Source organism: Pongo abelii, chromosome 10, assembly GCF_028885655.2.
Source record: "Pongo abelii isolate AG06213 chromosome 10, NHGRI_mPonAbe1-v2.0_pri, whole genome shotgun sequence".
Taxonomy (NCBI): domain Eukaryota; kingdom Metazoa; phylum Chordata; class Mammalia; order Primates; family Hominidae; genus Pongo; species Pongo abelii.
In genome coordinates, this window is record NC_071995.2 from 114,461,572 (window position 1) to 114,484,783 (window position 23,212).

At 43.0% G+C, this 23,212-nt stretch overlaps 1 long non-coding RNA gene across 6 annotated transcripts in view; it reads right to left on the reverse strand.

Moving 5' to 3' along the window:
- Positions 1–20,249, reverse strand: part of LOC129049233 (uncharacterized) — an 83,096-nt gene extending 62,847 nt beyond the window's left edge. For 5 of the 6 annotated variants that reach the window (XR_010135832.1, XR_008512159.2, XR_010135833.1 and 2 more), the window contains exon 1: positions 20,063–20,205. This is a non-coding gene — a long non-coding RNA (uncharacterized LOC129049233). Of the gene's footprint in view, positions 1–18,954; positions 19,053–20,062 lie in introns of all 6 variants that reach the window. The other variant, XR_010135834.1, reaches the window with a different exon arrangement.
- Positions 20,250–23,212: the final 2,963 nt, after the last annotated feature.

Below are 23,212 nucleotides of genomic sequence, written 5' to 3' on the forward strand. Positions count from 1 at the left end.
TTAGCAGATTTAGTAAAAGCAGAAATTTGCAAAGTATGTGTGATGATTGCCATGATGCAGATGGGGAAACCAAGGCTTAGCAAAGCAAGTTTTTGGCCAAGGTTGCACAATCGTGAGCTGCAGCGTCTGCCTGCAGCCCCAGCTCTCAGTTCAGTGCAGCCAGCAGCTTCATCCCTGCTGACTGGGCAACTGTTTCCCACCATTCCTTCACAGCAGGCTTGCCAAGTTGGCACCTGACAGTCAACAGCAGCATTCAGCCAGTCAGACAGAGAGACAGGCCTGAGTTCACATCTGGCTCTGCTACCTCCTCGCCCTGCAGATATTGACACGTGACTTAAATCTGAGTCTCGGTTGCCTCATCTGTAAAATGGGGTTTAATACTAGTGCGCACTTCAGAAGAAAAATAAAATGAGTAACTTAATGAGCTCATGCCTTCAGCAATTCTTTCAACTGTCATTTGTTGAGTCCCTACTATGCCCCAGCATTATTCTAGGTTTGGAACTAAGCTAAGTCCCTGCCCTCTTGGAGCTTACAGAAACAGACATCAAACAAAATAAGTAAGTCAATATCCAGGATGTTCATTGAGGCATGGTGGGGCGCCAAAACAAAATAGGTTTAAGGGGGTCCTGACTTTGATGGAGTTTGGGTGTTTCTTTGTTACAGGTGGTCAGGGCAGGATGAGGAAGGGATACAGGGGCTGAAGACAGACAAGAGACAGTGAGAAAGCAATGGCATTTCTGAGTGGCACCAACAGCTCTCTAGAGGGGATTGGGCAGGAATTCAAAGTAAGAGCATCAGCACAGTAGAGGGCTGTGGTGTCACTCAGGGTTCTCCAGAGAAACAGAATCAAGAGGAGATTTATTTTAAGGATTTGATTCACCAATTGTGGTGGCTGGCAAAGTCCAAAGTCCATAAGGGCAGGCTGGAACTCAGGCAGGAGCTGATGCCCCGGTCTTGAAGCAGAACTTCTTCTTCTTCTCCAGAAACCTGTTTTCACTATTACAGTCTTCAACTGATTGGATGAGGTCCACCCGGATTATTGCGGAGTCTCCTTTACTTCAAGTCAGCTGATTATCAATGCTCACCACATATCATAGCAACAACTACATATGTGTGCTGTTGAATATCTGGGTGCTATTGCCTAGCAAGTCGGTGCAGCAAACTCGCCATCATGGTGGTCCCCCAGCAATTTGCAGCCCCAGAAAAGGACAAAGGAGTGAGGAAGCCAAGATGGGTTAGGTTTTCTCCAGGCACTCTAAGGGAGGAAGGGAGGGCAAGTACAGCAAAAGTATAAGCAAGGCGACTCCGACTTCTGGGTCTTAGAAATGGTGGGTTGAGGTGGAAAGTGAAGAAGTGAAGGATAGGAAGAAACCAAGACACTAGAATCCCCTGTGAGGTGAGGAATTGTGGGAGGTGGCATTTCAGAGAGGGTGTGCTGGAAAGATGGTGGTTATCAGACATCAGGATTAACAGGGTTGCAGTTTTGGTAGAAACAGGATTCGGGCATAAGTGTGGTAGAGAGAGGTAGAGACCCTGGCCTCTGAGAAATCACAGTAAGCACTTTGTGCAGCTCACATTGCTGTGTGACCTCAGACAAGCTGCTTTTCCTCTCTGGGCCTCAGTTTCTTCATTCTGTGAATGAGAGGATGGCCAAGCCACTGCACAGTCTGGCATGACATCAGACAAAAAACACGTCATCTAGAGCTGTGTTATCCACCAGTGGAATCACCAGCTTAGGTGGCTATAGAGTGCTTGAAATGAGTTGGACTGAACTGAGATACCCTGTAAGTGTAAAACATACCAGCTTTCAAAGACTTGGTACACACACACACAGAGAGAGAGAGAGAGAGAGAGAGAGAGAGAATGTAGAATAACCCATTAATACTTTTATATTGATTACATGATAGTCTGGGTGCACATATGATAATAAGTGGCCTGTAATCTCAGCACTTTGGGAGGCTAAGGCAGGAGGATTGCTTGAGCCCAGGAGTATGAGACCAACTAGGGCAACATAGTAAGATCTCATCTCTACAAAAAATAAAAAATTAGCCAGGCATAGTGGCAGGTGCCTGTAGTCTCAGCTACTTGGGAGGCTGAGGCAAGAGGATTGCTTGAGCCCGGGAGGTTGAGACTGCAGTGAGCTGGAATCACACCACTGCACTCCAGCCTGGGCAACAGAGTGAGACCCTGTCTCAAAAAATAAAAATAAGTAAAAAATTAATACTTCGTATATACTGGGTTAAATTGATTATATTATTAAAGTACATTTCATTTAGTTTTTTTTAAACTTTGCTTTAAAATATGGCTACTAGAAAATTAAAAATTATGCAGGAGGTTCACATTATATTTCTAAGCAACAGCACTGTTCTAGAACAGCGGTTTGCAAACTGCAGCCCTTGGGCCAAATTTGACACACTGCCTATTTTTATATAACCTATGAGCTACAAATAGTTTGGATATTTTAAAGGCTTGAGAAACAAATCAAAAAAGAAAACTATTTTATGGCATGTGAAAATGATATGAAATTTAAAATTCAGTGTCCACAAATAAAGCTTTATTGGAACACAGCCTGGCCCATTCAATGCACGTTGTCTGTGGCTGCTTTCATATTGTATCAGCAGAGTTGAGAAGTTGGGACAGTGTGGCCAGCAAAGCTGAAAATATTGACTCTCTAGACCTTTAGAGGAAAATGTTTGCTGACTTCTGTTCAAAGCATTATTTATCCACCTATACTGTGCTTCTGGCCCTGGTGTAGAATCTACACAAAGCAGATTCCTTAGCTCCAGCCCCCAGGTGTGGGGTTGGTTCAATGAATCTGCATTTTGTTAAGTAGCTGAGAGCATTGTTCAGATCCCTACACTGCCCCAAGCCAGGTGCTAAGCCTTTATGAGCATCACTTCATGTAATCCTGGTGAGTCAGACACTGGAAAATCCCCATTGTACAGAGGAGGAAACTGAGGCTCAAAGAGGTGAGAAGCTTGACCTCACACCCAACGCAGGAGGTGCGTGGTGATCCCCTCTGCTGTTGTCCAGAGGAATGTGCCCACCCATCTCCTCTGACGCCTGGGCCTTTGTGCTGGGCCGGAATGTCTTCCTGCCTTTCTCTAGTTGTGTTTTCCCCGGATCCTGTGGGCTGAGCTTTATCCCAGGGGGCTGCCTCCAGAAGGGCTGTGTGTGGCGTCCCGGTGAGGAGGAGAGGGGCAGAGCCACGGGCTCCAGGCCAAGCTGTGATTTAATAAGCAGACACTTAGGGCCCTGATGCTGGGCCCAGCCCGTTTGGGACAGCCCTCTCCGCTAATTGTCCATTGGCTGCCGCCGTCCTGCCGGCGTCTCCGGGCTCATTAGGAAAGGGAAGGGGGATAATCTGGGAAGAGCCTCCTTGAGCTCCAACGGCTGCAGAGATTTTTATCACACTAGACAGCACAGTTGCGTTCACTCCTCCCAAGGAAGATCAAAACAAGGCTGTTCCAGTCCTGGGAGTCACACTCCAGCTATGGCTTAGAAAGGACACAGGATTTGAGTTCAAATCCCACCCCTGTCACTGTTGAGCTGTGTGATTTGAGCAATTGACCAAACTTCTCTGTGTCTCAGTTTCCTCATCTCTAAAATGCAAATAATAATATGCAAATAAAAACCTCATCTCTAAAATGCAAATAATATAAAAGGCAAATAGCCCTAAGAGAGTTGCTGTAGGGGTTAAGTTACTACAGTCAGTGCCATATGCATTTGCTTCTCCTATTGCTTCAAAGTGTCATCAGACTGAAAAAAAAGGCAGAACATGGAAAAGGGTTTGACCTGTGTGAAGGAGCTCAATAAAGGGGGTTGAGTTATTGCCATTTCTTTGGGGGTTGTTAGAAGATGTAGGAGAGCCTAGCTGGCTGCTCCCCAAAAACCCACTTAGCTTCCTTCCCCTTGGCACCCAACAAGATCACATTTCCCAGCCTCCTTTGAAGTTAGGGGAGACCATGAGTGTGAATTCTGGGCAATGAACTTGGGCAGCCTTGAGGTGTGCCACTTCCAAGCCCAGCTGCCCTAACAAAAGTGTCTTTCTCAGGAGCTCCACGCTGTTTTCACAATCCCCATTTGCCATCTGGATTGAGAAGATGGTAAAGAATAAAAGGAAGCAGAGCCCAGTATGGAAGGCACCTGGGACCCTGAATGACTGCATGGAGCAGGGTCTTCCCCACCCCTGCTCTGCCACCAAGCGAGAAACAAACTTGTTTTGAGTTAAACCATGGACATTTTGAAGATTTTTGTTGTGGTGGTGGTTTTAGCAACTAGTCTATCCTGAGTAATAGAGAGGACAAAATTGTCCCAGACTGAAAAGAAGAACAAATTGTTAGTTTCTGTAGACAGCCATTGTCATATTCTAGGAAACCAGAAACCATGTCAGAAGACGCTCAAACAGCTCTATGGAAAGGCCCATGTAGTGAGCAACTGAGGTCCCCTGCCAACAGCCATGGGAGTAAGCTTGGAAACAGATGCTTCAGCCTCAGTCAAGCCATCAGATGAGATCACAGCCCTGGCCAACATCTTGACTGCAACTTCATGAGAGAACCTGCCAGATCCACCCAACTAATCCTTATCTGAAACCCTACCCCACTGTAAAATAGTAGGTATTTGTTGCTTTAAGTCACTAAGTTTTGGGATAACATGTTATGCAGAAGTAGATAACTGATACACTGCATTGTGGAGCAGGTTCCCACAGTGGCCAACTGGAAACTGAATCCTATGGAGAACTCTGAAAGACTGCATAGAACATGCTTTAAAGGTATGTTCCCCAAGTGGGGAAGAAGACAAGTATTTATTCTCTAACACCCGTCCACTGTTGATAAAGGTCTGCCCCTGGGGTGTTGACTCCCCAGCATTTCTACCCTGCCCTTCACTGAGTCCAAGACAAAGCCCTCAGGTGGAGAGTCTCAGGTGCTTGCATTGGCACCATAGGCATGTACTTGACAAGTGCAAAGAGAATATTGGTGAGGCATAGCAAGATCTGATACAGTATCATGTGTCCCAGATTTTCCAGATGTAATCAAATTCCCAAATTTCTTCTTTTTCCATAAAGGTGAGGCACTAAAAGGTGTATAAGTAAAGAGGCTTCTTTTATGTACCTTTTAAAGATGTTTCATAAAAATAAACCAGCAAATCAGAAGAATCCAGGGCTGGGAAGAGTGGAAGGTTTTTTGTTTGCTAATTCTCTTAATAAACTTACTAATTAGTGCCATAAAAGCAGAATACAAAATAGCACCTTATACTGACATTGAATGTGCCACAGTACAATTAAGCAATGGGGCCTTGCAAAATGGCATTTTTATATTGCCTCATAAAATATCTAATATCGAACTTTGTAAATTACATCAATGCCTTTGAACAAACATTGAGTTCTTTTTAATAAATAAAATGTTCAAAATTATTTCCTGGAAGCGCATTTTAGACATTAATAACTGGCTTCAAATGAAATTCTGTTTCATAGCGATAAGCAAATGTAATTGCTGCAAACTAAAACAGTCTGTAAGGCTTACCTGCTCCAGAAAGGAAACAAAATATTGAGCTAATGTAACCATCAAGATATATAACCTGCTACTCTTTGAATAAACCAAATTCCATCCCTACACACAGACAGCTCAGAAATTCAGACCCAAGGACATAAATATCAGGTATTTCCTGGAATTAGTTTCATATGTTTTATATATTGCAGTTATCAATTGATCTGACACAATATCTGAGCCAGTTTAAAAATTACATATTGTGCATCAGAAAAATATGCATTTTCATGACATCTGGTACCCTGTGTTATAAAAGTGTATACTCATTTATTTTAACTAAAAAAAGCACTCTTTCCACATCATTAAAAATAATAGTAATTTCAGTAGTATAAATCTCCATTCCATTCCTTACACCAGAGGTCAGTAAACTCCAGCCTGAGAGGCCAAGTCCAGTCCACCACTTACTTTCATATGCCCACAATCTAAGATTGGTTTTACATTTTTAAATGGTGGGAGGAGTTCAAAAGAAGAAGAGTATTTTGTGATATGTAAAAATTATAGGAAATTCAAGTTTGGGTGTCCATAGATAAAATTTGATTGGCACTCAGCCATGACCATTTACTTACATATCATCTATGGCGGCCTTCACACCACAGTCACAAAGCTGAGTAGTTGTGACAAAGATCTTATGACCTGCAAAGCTTGAAATATTTGCTATCTGATCCTTCACAGAAAAAGTTTGTTGACCTTTACTCCACACCACCCCTATCTCCTCTCTAAGGAGTTAAAAAAGGAAGCTGTTAGGAACTCAAAATACTTAAAAGGGTAAACAGCAGTATTGGTTTTAGCCACCATTTACTACCTCAGGGTCTCCTTGAAGCCTGCAGTGGCCTAAGGAAGAAGATAGGAATGGCCATGGGATAAACTATATCCATGGAAACCCCCAACCTGAGTTATTTACAATCAGACAAGCATAATGTGTCTTTTCTTTCTCCCCAGAGTTGATGTGTCTGACTGAGCAAACTACATAAATTACTTTGACTATCAACTTCATTTAAGCCTCTGCAGATACAGATATCAACAAGCAGGAAGAATAAACATGGCATTAATAGGTAGGGTGGGAAGCTTGTACAATGCAAATCCTTTGGCCTTCACTGTTTATTACAATCAGCTTTCTAAGCTTGATAGAGCTAGTTTGGTCCTAATTCACCTGAGATCACTTTTTGAAATGATGCTATTCAACTTTCTTTCAAAAATCTTTATTTTTTAAGTTACAAAACCTATTAGAGTTTATTACTGAAAATGTACAAGACAGCTGGGCATGGTGGCTCCCGCCTGTAATCCCAGCACTTTGGGAGGCCGAGGCAGGCACATCACAAGGTCAGGAGATCGAGACCATCCTGGCTAACACAGTGAAACCCCATCTCTACTAAAAAAAAAAAAATACAAAAAATTAGCCGGGCATGGTGGTGGGCACCTGTAGTCCCAACTACTTGGGAGTCTGAGACAGAAGAATGGCATGAACCCCGGAGGTGGAGCTTGCAGTGAGCCGAGATCATGCCACCGCACTCCAGCCTGGGTGACAGAGCGAGACTCCGTCTCAAAAAAAAAAAAAAAAAGAAAAAAAGAAAACATACAAGACAACAAAGATAGATAAAAATTACACTTGTTCCCCAAGATAGAGTACTGCTAATATTTTGTTGTCTTGTCTTCTAGGTACCCGAGATTGGGTAACTTATAAACAAGAAATGTTTATTTGAGTCAAAGTTCTGGAGGCTGGAAAATCCCAAATCAAGGGGCACATCCAGTGGGGACTTCTTGCTGCATCATAACATGGTGGAGGACATCACATGGCAAGGGATTGTGTGCTTGACAGAGAGAGAGCAAATGGAGACCAGATTATTATTTTACCAGGAGCCCACTCACTTGATAACTAATGCACTCCAGTGATAACAGTATTAACTCATTCACAGGGGTGGAGTCCTTATGACCTAATCATCTCTTAAAGTCCCTACCTCCCAAACCATTACCTTGGCAATTACACTTCAGCATGAGTTTTGGAGAAGACATTCAAACCATAGCAGTATCTTTTCATGCATTCATGAGCTTTCTAACCTGACATGGACACTCTGTGTCGATTAGCACTACAGCATTTCACAAATGCCTGCATATAGAACACTTTAATTTATTTAATTATTCCCCTATTCAGACATTTTAGTTGTTTTCATTTTTTAATCATAAATAATGCATGAATGAACATCTTTAGAGCTAAATTGGCTCTTAGACACATCCATGAAGATTTTCTTAGAAAACATTTGGGAAACTAATATTCCTGTCTCTAAGTGGACACATACTGTAAAGACTTTTCATATATATTATAAAACTTCTTTTGGGTAAGGTTCTTTCTTCCAATATTACATGATGGTGGGTGTGTCTCACACACACACACACTTATTCAACACATTTTCTGAGGACCTACTTTATGCCAAGCATTTTCTAGGTAATAGGAATGTAAGTAAAGGAATGTAGCAAAGAACCAGACAAATGTCTCTGCCATCACAAAGTTTATATGATGGTGGAAGAGAGAGACGATAAATACAGTATATAGTATGTTAAATGGTAATAAATGCTAAAGAGAAAATACAGAGGAAAAAGAAGAGGCTTATGAGTTGTGGGGGTAGAAAAGGGGTGGGAATATTAAATCGGACCATCAGAGAAGATCTCACTGAGAAGAGGATATTTGTGCAAAGCCCTGAGGGAGTAAGGACTCTACAAGAATATCTGATGAAAGAGCATTCCAGACAGAAAGAACAGCAGGTGCAAAGTCCCCAAGGCAGGACCATGCCTGGAGGATTCAAGGGGCAACAAGGGTGCCCATGTGGCTGGAACAGAGAGAGAGAGACGTATGAGATGGGGTCAGAGGTGATGGCAGGCCATAATAAAAACTAGGCTTTTACAGTGAGTGAGATGGGAATCATTAGGGGGTTTGGAGCAAAAAGTGACACAATTTTATATTTTAACAAAATAAATCTGGCCTCTGTGTTGAAAATAGAACTTTAGGGCTACACAGGTGAGAGCAGAAAGGCTAGTTAGGAGGCTGCTGGAATAATCCAGGGGGAAAATGGCGTGAGTTTCCCAGGTGACAGCAGTAGAAGAAGTCAGTGGTATATGCTGAAGACACATCACCTATAGTTGCATAGATATGGATGGATGGATGGATGGATGGATGGATGGACAGACGGATGGATAAAGGATGGATGGATGATGGATGATGGATGAATGGGTGCTGGATGGAGAATGGATGTATAGGATAGGATAGCATATTGTAACGTATAACACATAAGTGAACATATCAAAATTTGAGGGAGGGCCAATGAGATTCTGCAGTTAGCCTAGAAAAGGTAGAAATAGCACATTCCTTTCCTCAGGAAATTTACCATTCTAGAGTGACTCCCCCAACAATCCTGGAGGTAGATATTATCATGCCCAATTTATAGAGGAGGAAACTGAGATTCCGAGAAGTTGCCACCCCCGCAATGTCAAACAGCTAGTAAGTGGCAACACCAATATTCCAAAATTCTATCTCATTCCAAATCTTCGGGGCAAATACTGTAACCTGAGAATTGTGAAACATGTCCCTTCACCCCAAAGAAACATACAGGGCAAAAGAAAGAAACATTTACAGAGGAGAAGAACTAAAAAAGAATCAAAAGTAGGCAGTTTGTTTATAAGTACAGGAGATGGAAGTGGGGGCAAGCAGTTCATAAAAAGAGTCAGCTGAGAGAGACGAATAAAGATCTTTCCGTCTAAGATGACCTGATATGAGTAGTGACTGCATCCGTAGGCGTCATGCTCTTTCGCCAAGGCTGCAGTTATTTATCTGCTTGAGCTCTTGTTTTTTCCCTTGCTTTAAAGTGAAATGCGCAAACACTCCCACTTCAAAGGGAAAAATCCTCATAAATGTCATTTTACTGCCGGCCTAGAAGAATAGCATCAACAGATCCTGAAAGCAGGGTGGGTGCAGGGACCCCAGGCATGTCTGTGACTAAGAAGGAAAATGGTCACTGGTTGCTGCGATAGCAGAGAAGACAGCCTTGAATGAACTCAGCTGAGTACATGCCTATTGCAGCTAAGATCATGGCTAAGACCATGACACTGCCTTAGTTCAAATCCAAAATATGTCTCTTTTTAGTCAGACAAGTCCCTCAACAACTCTGGGCCTTGGTTTCTTCATGTGTAAAATGGAGTGATTTCAAAGTTATTTTTAGGGTTTTAAAAAGTTCAGTGTGATATACCTAGCACAGTGCCTGGCAAGTAAGTCTTTAGCAGATGTTAGCTGTCGTCTTTGGGTATCTCTCGCATGGACAGATCTGGGTCTGATTGTTATGGTGCTTCTTGTGGCAGAAAGGGAATGGTGTCTTCTCATATATGTGGGCATTCCAGATGTGAATTATCAGGTAAGATGCAGGTCCCCAGGTAAGAAATAGGAACTTGGAAAGCAGGCTGTAGAAACTGGGCCGACACTACTGACTAGAGACCCAAGAGTTATTCCTCTTCCCTTCTCCCTGGCTACCATCTGCTGTAGAGGCTAGAAAGCTGAACATGGTCAGCCTCCCTTGCAGCTATGGGACTAGTCCTGTTCAGGAAACAGAAATGAAAGCCCACAAGGGAGAATTTTGGGAACATTATAATTTGGTAAAAAGAGACAGCCTTAACCTGGACCTTCCCATTTTCTCTTTTCTTCTTTCCCCTCTGGCAATGCAGGAAGTAACCATCTTGTGGCCATGAGGGAGAGCCCAAGAGAATCCCAGGAGTTCTCAAAAGAATGCTATTGGCTTACTGAGCCAATGCCAACAATCTACTGCGTACTCATAAGGACTTCTGATATGTGGGTGGTTTAAGCCTCTGTCATTAGGTTTTCCATGATTTGCAGTCATTTGCATTTTTAGCTAACACAAACACAAGAGGGAAAAGTCCTTCCTTTCCTTAGGCCCAGTTCTTCCGTATCTCAACTTCAAGCAGCCTAGATGTCATCAGGAATACCTCCAGCTTGTTGGAAAATGTTGGCTTCTGCTTCATCAATAGCCAGGAAATAGGCAGAAAGACACCCTAAAGACGCTTCAAGCCAAAGAGGAATGTAACTTAGCTAGTGGGACAAATCATCTATTTCTTCTCAATGTCCTCTCAGTTTATTTCCCTTGTGCCATCCCAGAGCTTTTAGGGAGATGCTATTTGACATCCTGTCCTGGTCTCAGATTTGCTACAGGGAATTAGAAGGAGGGCTGCGAGTCTGCCTGGGTTAGATCATTGAATGGAGAATGAGGACTGGCCAAGGGAAATTGGTATCTTGGGGGAAAGAAAATCAGAGCTTCAAGATTTCCTCCCTTCTTTCACACCGTGGAGTCAAGACTGGTTTTCTTCAGGGCCCAGGAAGTTCCTAACAGCTACAGCAGAGTTTTCCAAACAATTTCCTTCCTCAAGGTCTCAGCTTAAAAAGGAAGTTCACAGATAATTGACACCTCAACCCTATTTACATTGCTTGTTCAATCTAGTTCATTTTCCCCAAAAACTAAAGCACATGCCTATATCAGATGAGTTTCTCAATGCTTATCCTACAGATAAAATACATTCTGCCATTACAGTCCTTAATCATTTATTCATGCATGTGTGGGCCGATTGATTGATGAACTGATTGATTCTATTAACATTTGTTGAGCACCTACTGTAGGCCAAATTCTGCATGGAATGGAATTTTAAGTATGACAAGTGGCACATGCCGGCCTTTGTATGGAAACAACATCCTGGGTTTCATCCACTTCCTGTGATAAACCTTCTTCAAAACTCATCTAGGGAAACTTCCTCCCAATCTATACATTCCATAATTTATCACCTGGTTGATATTTTTATTGGTTTTGCTCCAAGAGAGTCTGGTTGCAGTTGTTCAAACAGTTTTACTTAGTCAGCCTGCAAATGAATTTTTAAAAATACCTTGGCAAGTGTACAACTTGCATTGGAGAATTCTGCATGACTTTATTGTGCTTTTACAGAGAGTAGGAGTACATAGAATGGAATATATCACAAAACCTTTGTAGTAGTTTTGGAAGATGAGGGACAAATTGCTTTGCTTAGGACATATAACCACACTACCACCTGGTGGTAATGTTGTACCTGAAACCCTTGAATAAAGGTGGCCCTGAGCCTAAATTTTTGGTGAAATTTATGAATTGGAGAGAGATTTTTCATGTATGAAATTAAAAGGGCCAAGCATCCATGTAAAACCGTATCTCAGAAATCTGATGAAAATCCAGATCAATACTTCCCAATTATCATCTTTAACTGTCATATTTATGGTGAATCATAACTGTTCTCAGAAGCAAAGTGCTTTTCATGTGCCTGACTTGAGATAGCATTACTATTGCTTCCATTTCACAGCTGAGAAAACTGAGGCTCAAAGAGGCCATGGAACTGCCCAGGGTGTATAGTTAGCAAAATAGGGAAGCCAGGACTCAAACCCACATTTTCTGATGCTGAAACACACACTATGCATTTAGGAAGGGTATCATTATACTTCTGGGTGCTGTTTAAATTGAAAATCAATGCATGAATCAATGACATAACAGAGCACATTGGCATCAAGGCAAGTAAATAAAGAAAACAATAGGTAGTGTGTCTATGTCTGTGTTGACTGATTATACATAGGACAAATGGCCTTGTCTTAGGTTAGGCCAGATGCCCTAGAAGCAGAGCCTGGGACAAGGATTAGGTGCCAGTGATTTATTGAGTGCCCTTAAGAGAAACGTATATTGGTATGGAAGAAACAAGATAGAAAAGTGGAAGAAGTCAGGCAATGATGTGGTTTCAGGTGAAGTCTAGCCTCATCCTGATCTGACCGGGAGCCCTGGGGTGTTAATGGCACTGCACACCTTGAGATGAGGAGACTTGACTTTTGTACCCCAGCATAAGCCAGTCACTGACTATGGGCTGCCATGGAAGGGAATGTAAAACTCTCAGTTTCCTGCAGGCAAAGTGGCTCCAGTTGCTCCAAAGCAATTCTCTGAAGAAGGGTTGGAGGTATGAGCAGTTAGCAGCACCCTACACAACAGCTGGGAGATGCAAAGACTTGTTGCCAAAGAGGATCCCAGGGGATCAGGTAAGGCACCAACAGCATCCCTACAGATCCCCAAATCTGCAAAAGGGATTCACAATGAGATGACTGTCAGTGTAGCCTAATTTATCCAGGAAAGAGCCTATCCACACCACCAGGAAGAAAGGCCTCTGCCCTGTTTCTAAGCACTGTTCAATTCACACAGTCTTTCCTAATAGGGTCAAAGAGAATATGATATTTCAGTTGGGAATGGAACTGAAGAAAATTATTCAGGTGGGTTCATAAGTAAGGGTGGGACAGGAATACAAATTGGAAATAATCACATGTCCAATTCAGAAAAATGACTAGGTAAATTATAACACAGCCACATGGCAGAATATCATGCCTTCATTAACAACGAAGGTCATACTAAGAACTGGTGATTGTCAACTCTCATCTGGCTTGTTTCCATCTGAACTCCTGGCTTCTATCTATGTCTCCTACAGCCTATGTATTAGTCAGGGTTCTCCAGAAGGACATAACTAATAGGATCTATGTATATATAAGACAGAGTTTATTAGGGAGAATTAACCCACACCATCACAAGGCAAAGTCCCATGATAGACTCTCTGTAAACTGGGGAAGAAATAAGCCAGTAGTAGCTCAGTCTGAGTCCAAAAGCCTCAAAAATAGAAAAGCCAACAGTGCAGACTTCAGTCTATGGCCAAAGGCCCAAGAGCACCCTGGCAAATCACTGATATAAATCCAAGAGTCCAAAGGCTGAAGAACCTGGAGTCTGATGTCCAAGGGCAGGAAGAGCGGAAGGAAGCATCCAGCTTGGGAGAAAGATGAAAGCCAGAACACTTAGCAAGCAAGGTCATCCCACCTTCTTTTGCCTGCTTTGTTCCAGCTGCACTCACAGCCGATTGGATGGTGCTCACCCACGCTGAGGATGGGTCTTCCTCGCCAACTCCACTGACTCAAATGTCAATTTCCTCTGGCAGCACCCTTACAGACACACCCAGAAACAATACTTTTACCAGCTATCTAGGCATCCTTCAATCCAATCAAGTTGACACCTAATATTAATCATCACAGCCTGTAATAAACACAACAGCTAGAGATCGGTTTTAAAATCACAGATCAATTCACATGATGCTTATGCTTTCAAAACTTTCTGACAGCTTCTCATCGTACTCTTAATGAAAGTCACAGTCCTCACCCTAGCTCACAGGGTCTCACAAGCCCTCAAAAATCTGCTCCCTGCTATCTTTCTGACACCAACTCCTACCACTCTCCCCAACCCCAGCCACTCTCTTCTAGCCGCTGTGGCCTCCATGAGGTGCCTCAAATGCACCCGCACACACTCACCCCGGGGCATTTGCACGGTGGTTCCCTCTGCCTGGATGTTCTTTTTGCTGACTCCCTCACCTCCTTCAGTTCTAGGCCCAGGTGCCATTTTCTCATTAAGGCCTTCTCCAACTACCCTGTTTAAAATTTGAACACATACACATACACACACACACACACACACACACACACAGAGGCACTCTTTCCTCCTTTATTTTTCTTCATCACATCTAGTATTACCATCTCACACCTATATATTTTATGCATTTGTTTTGTGTACTATTTCTCTGAACTAGAAAGTAAGATCTGAAAGGGCAGGTATTTGGGTTCATACCACTCACTTCTGTGTCCCCAGCATCTAGGAAAATTACACAGTAGGTGCTCCAAAAGTATATGCTGATTGAGTGAATGAAGAAATAAATGACTAATGGAGACACTGCACTTGCTTAATGGAAAAATACACTTGTTATGAAAGCAGAATGCACAAATATATACACTCAGAAGGAGTTTACTTACACAAAATAAATATACGTCTTGCAGAAGAAAGAGACTGGAAGGAAATTCAGCATCATGTGGACAGTGGTTAAATTTAGTGGCAGTAGTATTAATTATTATATTCTTCTCAGTACTTTTCTGCAGGGACCAATTTTCTACTGTGGTCACATGTAAAATATTTTAGCTGAGGGGAAATGCTTGGTTTGGTCTTGTTTTTAAAAAAATTAAAGTTGAAACATGAAAGAGTTTTGATGGATTAATCAGTTTAATGATCATTTCCACAGCACAAAAGACAGGCAACATATTAAATGCCTGCTGCGTTTGTCATCCTGTGGTGAGACATGAAGGAAGATACAGTCTTACATTATCCTGTGTTTAGGCCCAATGCCTGGCTTGTCCCACATGCTCATTAAGAGTTTAAGAATGGAAAGAAGAGTGGAAAGGAAAGAGAAAGGAAGAGATGGAGGAAGAAGGAAAGGAAGGAGAAAGGAGGAGAAAGGGAAGAAGTGAGAAAGGGAGGCGAGAAAGGGGAGGGGAAGGAAGGGAAGGGAAGGGAAGGGAAGGGAAGGAGAGGGGAGGGGGGTAGGGAAGGGGGAGGGGAGGGGGAAGGAGAGGGGAGGGGGGTAGGGAAGGGGGAGGGGAGGGGGAAGGGGAGGGGAAGGGGAGGGGAAGGGGAGCGGGGAGGGAAGGAAAGAATCTGAGAGAGGGAGAGAGGAGGGAGGAAACCTATATACATCAAAATCTCATCCTCTATCATGATGGAGTCTGAAGGCTTCTCCCCCAGTTCCTGGCTGGGGTGGGGCCACCTAGAGAGGCCAGTTCTTAGGCTGAGGCAATCATCTGTTGGGCAAACACTATATGTCAGACCCCAGATAACTTGGGGTCCAACCATGCACAAGTGCCTTCAATTCCCTGAGGCTTTGAGCTCCACTGCATAATGGGATGTTCACATCAGCACCCCTTTTAATGTCTCTTAGTCCACATAATGAACTGATGAGATAGGCATTATTCACCCCAATTTAAACATGCAACACTGAGGTGACAAGAGAGGATACAGCCCCTGTCCAAAGTCATACACACAACTATTAAATAGCAGAAACAGATTTGACCCTATTCTCCAAAGCCTTTTATTTTCCCTAACTATGCATGCTTCCTTGGAAAGGGCATTTGAGTGTGAAAGCAGATCTTGGAAAGAGGGGAGTCTCTAAGGCTAAGAAACAAGCGTGCTGGACCTTGGGCCATTTAGGCGCTGGTTCTCTGTGCTCTGATGGTGAGCAGACATCTTTGCATCTCCACACCCCCCGGGAGTGAAATCTTCTGTGTTCAAGAGACTGTAGTTCACCCAAGGTCAGGGTAATTGTGCATGATTAATGGTTGTCTCTTCGTGAAAGACCCACACAAAAGCTCCAAACCAACTTAGTCGTAATTTCATACTTCTCCCAGTCCATTTAGAAGAACGGGGTTTTATTTCCTGTGTGCACAGCCACGAAATCAGAATCTTCAGCTCAGGAAAAGAGCTTTTAAACCTCTGATTCACAGACCGTGTTTTGCCAAGGCCAGGGCCAGACAGCAAGGAATGTGTCTGGCCCCTTTACGTAAGAAGGAAAAGAGAGGTTATAATAGAAAGAGGGGGGAATTGTCAATTGCTCACCGTGCACCAAGCATCATCCTATGTTTGTTAGATGAGTTAACTCCCTCAATCCTCAAATCCAATCTGTGATTATCTCCATTTTACAGATAAGGAAACTGAGGCACAGAGAGGATAAGTAGTTTAGGTCACACGGCTACAGTTTAGGGAGCCAGGATTTGAACCTTGATCACCCGGCTCCAGAACCAGGTGTTAAGGAAGGCCTGTCCAGCTTCATGGTTTAGATAGACTCCAAATCTTCACTGTAGTCATAAGTCAAATCAACTTGATTGACAACTGAGTGTAAAGTGGTTTCTTTACAAGCAACGACCCTATGCCCATCAAAACTAGAGTTGTCACCCTTCCGATGGCTCGTGTCATATCGCCCACCTGTCCCCACCCCAAGATCCATCCAAACTGCCCCTTTGGTGTCAGCCATGCCCAGTGACCTTCTATTTCCCCATGGGCGTGGTGCTTTTGCATCCCTCCACACCTTTGCACCTGCTGTGCCCCCTGCCTGGAATGCCGGTCTTGTCCAGCCTTTGCCTACTTGGCCAAATCCGGCTCACCTTTCGTGACTCAGGTTGAGCATCTCCCCCAACAAACAGTGACTGACGAGTGGATGAAGCAAAACATTAAATCCAAGTTCACTAAGTGGCATCCCATGGTCCCGATGTGTCCTTCAACAGAATGTGGTTTGGCCACATGGTGCTTTTAGCAATTTGAATTCATTGCTGTAATTTTTAAAGTAGGAGATATCAACTTAAAAAAATTTGGAGTTCTGGAGGTTCTTGAAAAGCCAGACGATCTGGTGACTGGACCTAAAACCTTGTATAGCCACAACTGGCTGGAGCTGGGCAATGGCTGTCCCCTTTGGTGGATGGGACATGGGCTCTCCAGACCACCAGAGCCCCCTCCACCCCCATCGCTGCCCACCTTATTCATGTACCACCCTGTGTTATGGTTCTCTAGAGGGACAGAACTAATAGGACAGATGTGTATATAAAGAGGAGTTTATTAAGGAGTATTAACTCACACGATCACAAGGTGAAGTCCCACAATAGGCCATCTGCAAGCTGAGGATCAAGGAAGCCAGTCCGAGTCCCAAAGCTAAAGAACTCGGAGTCTGATGTTCGAGGGCAGGAAGCATCCAGCATGGGAGAAAGATGCAGGCCAGAAGACTAAACCAGTCTAGTCTTTCCACATTCTTCTGCCTGCTTTTTATTCCGGCCGCGCTGGCAGCTGATTAGATTGTGCCCACCCAGATTGAGGGTGGGTCTGCCTTTCCCAGTCCACTAATTCAAATGTTAATCTCCTTTGGCAACACCCTCACAGACACACCCAGGAAAAATACTTTGCATCCTTCAGTCCAATCAAGTTGACACTCAATATTAACCATCACACACCCCCATCTTGCCTGTGTAGGTCTTGGAGTTTTTAAGACTTGCTCTATAGGACAGTCTGCAAAATAGAAGTTTGGAAGCACAGAAAGGGAGTCTCTGCTCCGAATTGCCCCTTTCCATTGTGGTGCCTGCCTGGCCTTGCCCTCTGCAGCACATATTATATAACAAATCAGGCCACTGGCTCCAGAAATGTGTGATAGGAAAAACCATATCCCATTCATTAATTTATTTCACAAATATTTTTTGAAGGACTCACGACGTGCAAGGAATTCTGTCTAATTGGCATGCATTTCAGGGAAGCGGCCAGAAGAGAGTCACCTCTAACCCTCTAACTTTTTATCTTTTCTCCTGAAACCTTTAAAATGCAACTTCACCATGCTGTATCCAAGTTCCTAAGGCTTAGAAATTTCATCTCTTGCAAATGGACCATTAAAGACCCCCTCCCTGCCTCCTCTTGGCAACTCCTTTAGTGGTTGATTTGGCTCTTTGAGTGTCTTTCAGATGCTCTGGGTCTCAGCTAATCTACAGCTTGCTTTCATGTGTGCTTAGTTACAGACAATGAGGGGAAGCAGCCCAGGACTGTGCCTCCTAGTCAGGCTCATTACAGCGTCCTCGGCCTATGTAGAAGATGCGGATACCTTGCCCCAAACCCAGCCTGGCAATTTTTATTGGAACTTAGGCTTTAACTGGGGATTTTAAAGAGCTGGAGGCTTTATGGGAGACAGCTGGAATGCCAATCCATATAGGTAGCTGCAGCCAGAGCCTCCAAAAAGGAAACAGTGGGTTTCCAGGCAGACCAGTTCAGCCTCCTCATGCCCAGGGGAGGAAGGAAGGAGGTGACTGCCAGCTGCCCTCTGATCTTTGAACCTGGGCCTGTCAGCTTCACAAGGGAGCAGTAGAGAATTCAGTCAACCCAAGGATCCCTGTTCTCTCCACCTGGGATACCTCACCCAGCCCCGACCTCCACTGTCCTGAGTGCAATAGCCCCACACCCTTGCCTATCTGTTCTCACCGATGGGTAAGGCTGTTCGTGAACAAGGACACCGCACAGCAGGAATGTGGCGGGTCTTCCAGTAGAATCATACTGTATTTTCCTGATTCTTCTCTGGCTAGTGATTCCAGAAATCCAGACCACAGGTGGTTGCCATGGCAACTGGGCTCAGTTTTTGTTTTTTTTTTTTAACTGTGTTCTATATCCAAGAGAAGGAGGGCACATTTGGGGAAGGGGTGGGGCTGGTGGAGGAAGCTCCATCAGATTTACCTTCCTGCTTCTGGCCTTTTATCTCAGGCTGAGACCACAGCCACTGTGAGAGGACCAGGGAGTAATTCCTCGAGGGTTTCGGCAGGGCGCAATCAGAGGGCCTTTGGGGGGTTTCCGAGGCCTCCCCTCTCCATTTCCTTCCTAATTGTGACATCATGAACGCCCTAACAAGTTAGGCATGCGGAAGGCTCCAAGTCCTGCCTGCCCTCTCCCTTCCCCCACCGCCTCTCCCAGCTACAGATACTGACCCAGACCTGCAGAAAGACAGAAGGACATCCAGTCTGGAGACCTAGGCTGTGTGACCCTAGGAAATACAATTTGCTTCTCTGGGCCTCAGTTTTCCCATCTGTAAAGTGGAGTAGGTGGACCAGAAAAAAAAAAAAAAGACAATTAGGTTTTCTCTCAGCTGCCATTTCTCAACTATTGGTAGAGGCTGTCTGAAGCACTCTGTCGAGAAGTCAGTTAGCAAATATCCGGGTTCTACTTTGCCATTTTTATAAAACACATCCACAGCTTCACCTGCAGGCTGCAGTTTTGGCTTTTTTGAGGTAGGAAACAAAAGTTGCTGCAAAGCAGTCTAAAGGAAGAATCCTTCCAAATTATCAAGATTATTTTCCTCCTAATCTCTTAAGTTTTCTCATCCACACCTAATTCAACTGCAAGTGTTTTTAGCAATTCAAATCCAATGGGGTGTTCTGAAGCATGCAGTTTCATTTTTATGAATGCAATTCTTCTTTTACACAGTCATTTTTATTGACTGATATGCAATTTTATTAAATTGCATAATTACAATAACAAGAAGCGGTAGATTCAGCTTGTGTGGGATCTGAAGCTTATACAATTTGGAAGCTCTTTCAGAGGAAAAGAAAAGAAAATTATAAACATAAAATTACCTACAAAACATAGATGCTTATTTAGAATGAGAAAACGTCACAATATGAATCACAAATTTCTGCTTTTTTAAAAATGAAAATACTACAAATATCACAAAATCCAGAGAAGATGATCATAATATTTGTATTAATTAACTACCTCTCATATCACTAAAATATTTTTTATCCTACAACTTCTGGCTACAAACTCTTAATCATTTCTTCTTTACACAATAATTTGGGAATAATACGTTCTAGAGGAAGAGTAGAATAATTCAGTATTTTCTTAAGCATAGTTGATTACATTGTTTTTATATTTGAAATACATACAATATACAAGTTCATGTACAGAAATAATCACCATTGGTATACTGCTTCAGGGTGTACCCAGGACCCACAGAAATGGATAAATTCTATTTTACATGATTCCCATTCAATAAAAAAAGGAATATGGGGTATGTACACCTGGTAAAGCTGTACTTACAAGCAAATTTCTGCTAGAAAGGAACTTCTATTTTGACAAGTTGTCATTCTAATGGAATCCTCTTACAGCTTTGTGGGTTTGATGACTGAGCATTCTGACTCTCTACAGTTCAGAGTTTCTCTTCCACAACACACATACCTCTGGTGCCAGGCAACACGGAACATATTCATATTGTGACATGTTCTCTGACTCTGCACCTGAATATCACAACATCAGTAAGCAGGCATAGTAAGAGGAGGAACAGTTCTAGAACCCATTCCTACATTGGGATGGCTAGAAACAACTGAACATAGAAATGACCTTAACTCACACAAATATATCTCACTAAAGCCAGTCTAAATATATTCCTAAATCAGCTTTATTTTAACAGTCATTCTAGTGGCCCCTGACATTTGGGAGGAGTGAAAAGAGACTTGTTTTAACCAATACAATTTAAATATTTTATTTTGAAAAATGTTGAAAAATATCATGAGATATATCCGATAATGGACTTTATCCAAAATATATGAAGAACTCTTAAAACTCAACCACAAGGAAATGAACAACCTGATTAAAAAAAATGGGGAAAAGACCTGAAGAGACACCTTGCCAAAGAAGATACACAGATGCCAAGTAAGCAAGTGAAAAGATGTTTCACATCCTAGGTCGTTAGGGAACTGCAAATAAAACAACAGTGGCATACCACTAAACACCTATTAGAATGGTCAAAATCCAAAACGCTGACAACACCAAATGCTGACGAGGATGTGGAGCAATAAGAACTCACATTCATTGCTGGTGAGAATGCAAAATGGTGCAGCCACTTTGGAAGACAGTTTGGCAATTTCTTAAAAAAGCTAAACGTACTCTTACAATAAAATCCAGAAATCATACTCCTTGATGTTTACCCAAATGTATTGACAACTTATATCCACACAAAAGCCTGGACATGGATGTGTAGGCAGCTTTATTCATAACTGCCCAGACTTGGAAGTAACCACTTACCTTCAGGAGGTAAGTGGATAATCTATAGTATATCCAGACAGTGGAATATGATTCAGCCCTAAAAGAAATGAGTTATCTAGCCATGAAAAGACATGGTGGAAACTTAAATGCATATTGCTATATGAAAGAAGCCAATCTGCAAAGGCTATGTACTGCATGAATCCAGCTATATGACACTCTGGACAAAGCAAAACTATGGAAACAGTAAAAGATCGGTTGTTTCCAGGGATTAAGAGGGAGAGAGGAATGAACAGGCAGAGCACAGGAAATGTTTTTAGAGTAGGGAAACTATTGTGTATGATACTACAATGGTGGATACATGTCATCATACATCTGTGCAAACCTATAGGATGACAACATCAAGAGTGACACCCTAATGTAAACTATGGACTCAGGTGATGTGTCCATGTATGTCCCTCAATTGTAACACGTGTGGGGAGCACGTTGATGATAAGGAAGGCTGTGCAAGTGTGGGGACAGGGTTGTGGGATATCTGTATCTTCCTATCAACATTTTTGGGAATGTAAAACTACTCTACAAATAAAGTTTATTAATTAAAAGAAAATTTTTTAACATAACATGACCTCCTGAGCACATTGCTAGAGCTCCTCCCAGGGCCCTGGGAGGGGTCAGTGCACGTGAGGTCCTGGAGCTTAAATGTCATTAGGTTATTTTTTTAGAACAAGTATAATTGAGTCAAAGAGGTCTGGGAACCAAGAAGGTTGACATTTGGTAAATACGCACCTCAAGATGAAGGAGAACCTGCACATTTCTCTTTCATCTTGAGGTGCATATTTACCAAAGCGTGCAACAAGCTTTGCACAGCAGTTAGTCTACTTGCAGAGGGGATAGAGAGGGCCAACTCTTCATTGAGCAGAGGATGGTAAAGAGAGGTTCTACTGTAATTACCAATATTTGTTGAGTTTCTACTACATATCAGACAGTGTGCTAAGTGTCTTATAGAACATCATGATACCTGTATTCTTATTACCAATTTAGAGATTTAAAAAGCTGAAAAATGAAATGAGTTACTAGAGGCCTTACAGATACAATGAAGCTGGGATCCAAAGGTGTGCCTGGCTCCATGGAGTCATGCTGCCTTAATCCAGGGCTTCAGGCAATATGTTTAACCATTTATCTTTTTTATATCATGGTGTAATGGTGTAATAGCACCAGCCTTGATGTCCTTCCTGAGGTCGTGCATGTCAAAATTGAAATGAGATCATGGAAAAACAACAGCACCTTTTAACTGTGAGATGCTGCATGTAATTTTCAGGATCCAGGGAGAATAGAGAAATCACTAAAGGTCTTTTGAACAGAAGGAGTTTAATACAGGGAGTTGACTACCTAGATCATGGAAGGGCTGATAAGCCAAGAGGAAAGCCTGAAGCAAACCAAAGGATGGAGAATATGGATTCCCCTTTGGCTGGAGGGACAACAAGAGAAGGTGATTTTGCCAGAGCCAGGAGCTGGGGTATCCAGTAGGTGCTACAGCCCTGGAAGGGGCTGCCCACACAGTTGAGATAATGGAAGAAAGGGCTATCTGAAAGGAGATAAACACAGGGAGAAAAGACAGCAGCTGCTGATAATGCCCCCAGAAACAGAGAGAAGGGTAGAAATGACCTGATTTCTCCGCTTCCCCCACCCTCCAGCACTTCTCCCATTGGCCAACCCTTTACAGGAGCCTGGGAAACATAGCTCCCTGTGATAAAGAACAGCACAGCATGGAAAGTACAGGAAGTGGATTGAAAGCAAACTTGCTATTAACCACACCACACATACACAAGATACTATTATTATCAGAGAGAGCTACAGGTTCCTGATTGACAGAGGAGGGACGCTAGACATGGGTTTCTAAAATAACAGTCCATTTCTCTTCTCCCCCAGGCCTAGAACAAATAGGTTAAAACAAAGTGAAAAAACTCAACCAGAGGTTTCTACATTTCTGAATAAAATCTTGACTGTATAAAACAGTTGGGGTGGAGGAGTTGCTAAGGAAAAGGGGGATGGGCAGATTCTACATTTTATTCTGCCTGCAAGCTGCAAAAAGATAGCAATATAAGGGCAGGGTTTATTTCCATCATCAAAATAGAGGGAGGCCTCAGGACTGATGGAAGTGACCTGCCCCCTCATCAGGGGCCTCTGGTGAGGAGGCGCATAGGAGCT